At 52.0% G+C, this 2,523-nt stretch overlaps 1 long non-coding RNA gene across 1 annotated transcript; it reads left to right on the top strand.

The window, feature by feature from the left end:
* The first annotated feature begins 569 nt into the window (after positions 1-569).
* On the top strand, positions 570-2,284 carry LOC134733438 (uncharacterized). Its single transcript, XR_010116883.1, has 3 exons — positions 570-725; positions 1,155-1,256; positions 1,376-2,284. It is a non-coding gene; the product is annotated as an uncharacterized lncRNA (long non-coding RNA).
* The last annotated feature ends 239 nt before the right edge of the window (positions 2,285-2,523 follow it).

Genomic DNA, 2,523 nt, shown 5'->3' on the forward strand with positions numbered 1-2,523 from the left:
CAGATGGGGCTGAGACCAAGTGAGACAGTGCAGCCCGTTCAAGGTGACCCAGCGAGACGCAGGCAGGCCTGGGCCGGGAGCCAGGGCCGAGTCTCTGTCCTCTGCTCCTTTGCTGCAGCCCGAGATGGCTGCCACATTTTGTTACAGTCAAAGCAGATCTGGTCCCTCACAAGCCCATTTCCTGTGGCTGCTTCCAGGCCCAAACCCGGCTCCGTGGGTGAGGCAGCCCAGGACACCCCAGAAGGCCATCTGCGCAATTGTAGTTGACAACCTAGAGGCCTGGTGATGAGGTGTGTGGAGTGGGATGACCCTGGCTGTCACCACTGCGGGTGGCCCCACAAGCCACCATGGCCAGGCGGCATGGACCTGCCCACTGCCACCTCCCTTGAAAGGGCCAGCACTGCTGTTCGTCACCAGGTGGCCAGATGAAAGGACCCTCTGAGACATCCCCTTTCAGTCTCGTGGGAACCAGGAGCCCCACGTGCCCTGTGCTCATGCCCTCCCTGGACTCCGAGAGCTCAGTGTGTCTGGGCCTCACTAGCCTCATGAGTCTCCACTCAGGGCACAGTGGGGAGAAACCAGCAGAAATTCAGGGCATCTGCCTCAACCATTTTCCCACAAGCCACAGGGGCTTTGATCACAGAATTCCATGGCCAACAGGACCTTCGAGGCCAATTTGCTGTCTTTCCTCCCTGTCCAACTCCTGGGGCCAGTGGCAGATGCAGGTTAGCAGAGCTGAGTCACTTACTGGCGTGAGCCCCGTCCAACCCACAGTGGTGGGGTCTGCATAGAGCCACACCCTGGCTGCCCCAGGTCCTTCTCCATCCTGCCTGGGGGAGGGGTCAGGCGCTCACGGCTGCCTGGGGCCTGTGGCACCCAGCCCCACCCTCCTGGGAGACGTAGCGTAACAGGTGACCACAAAGCAACAGAAATTTATCCTCTCACAGCTCTGGAGGCCAGAAGCCAGAAATCCATGTGCGGTGTCCACAGGGCCACGCTCCTGGGAGGCTCTCAGGAGGCTTCTCCCTGCCTCCTCCCGCTTCCAGTGGCTGCAGGAGACCCTGGGCTTCTAGGCATCTCACTCCAGTCTCTGCCTCTGTGGCCACATGGCCATCTCCTCTTCTCTTTGTGTCTTCTCCTTTTTTGTCTCTTAGCTGGACACCTGTCATTGGATTTAGGGCCCAACTGAAGAGTCCAGGATGACACCATCTCGAGATCTTTAACTTAATGACAAAACCTGAGGAACTTTTCATCAAGTAAGGTCCCATTCACAGATTCTGGGGTCAGGATGCAGACACATCTTTTGGGGGCCACCATTCCATCCACTCAGCACCTTTTATCTGACGAGAAAGGTTTCTCCATCTGTCTTTTCCAGACTGTGGCCAGAGCAGAGGCCAGAGGTTGCCCACGCGGACAGCTCACTGGCGCCCTCCTGTGCAGCGCTGTGCCCAGCTCCCATCTCAGCTGTCCCTTTTCCCAGGCAGTGTCCACCCCTTCCCTCTGTGCCCTCCATGGTCTTCTGTGACCTGGGATTTGTTGGTCATTGGCAGAAACAGAAGGCACAGTGTTATTAGTGTAAAAGGGAAAGTTGTCCCCTAACTGGCTCAACTGTCTGAAGACGCCCCCTGCTTTTTCTGCTCTTCCTTTGCGACTCAGCCTGGTCTTTCTTCTTCCAGGGTGGCATCCCACCGACTCCTACGCAGCCCCACCCTGGTTCCCTCACTCCCAGGCTCCTGGTCCCTCGGAGTCACAGCGCTGAGTCCTCTGTAGCCCCTGCACACAGCGCAAGGCTGGACCCGCCCCACAGCATAGGACAAACTGTTCCAGGCCTCTGGGAGGCCTCCTGGGCTTTCATCTGCATGATTCAGAAAGAATCTTTTTTCTCTTTCAAATGTTAATGTTTTTAATTTCTTTTTTTTCATTTTTCATTATAACTGCTAAGATTTTTCTAATTGGCATCCCAACTGCTTGCAGACTTGACCTGCTTCTTGCAAAAAAAGAAAATCACCTAATCATTAATTACAATTATTACTTCATTCTTCTATCTCTTCAGTCTACCAAACTATTATATACTCTTGACAATTGTAGTTTTCGTCAAAAGAAAAATGTATCCAGAATCCCATAACACTTACAAATTAAGTGTCTTAATTCATCAAGTTCTTTCAGGGCTTGCCATATGCGTGTATTATTCTTGCATATTGCACATTCATTTTCTATTATTTTGAAGACATAATTCTAAAAAGTAAGCATTCTTCATGATACATATTTGTCTGAGAATTTCTTAATAAAAGATGAGAGTATTTGTTATTTAAAATTCTATCACTTAAAAGCAATTGCAAGGGTTCTCTATGAAGACAGGATAGAGAATCCACCTTGTAATAACCCCCTTTGCTCCATACTCCGCCTCGTTCAGAAAAAAACCCAAGGAATAGCTGGTCTCCTTAGTCCAGAGTCGGGTGCAGGCGGGCAGGGTTGAATCCTGCCCAATGATGGTGACCAGAAACGTCAGAATGGAGGGTGGAG

The sequence above is a fragment of the Symphalangus syndactylus genome, chromosome 18, assembly GCF_028878055.3.
Source record: "Symphalangus syndactylus isolate Jambi chromosome 18, NHGRI_mSymSyn1-v2.1_pri, whole genome shotgun sequence".
Taxonomy (NCBI): domain Eukaryota; kingdom Metazoa; phylum Chordata; class Mammalia; order Primates; family Hylobatidae; genus Symphalangus; species Symphalangus syndactylus.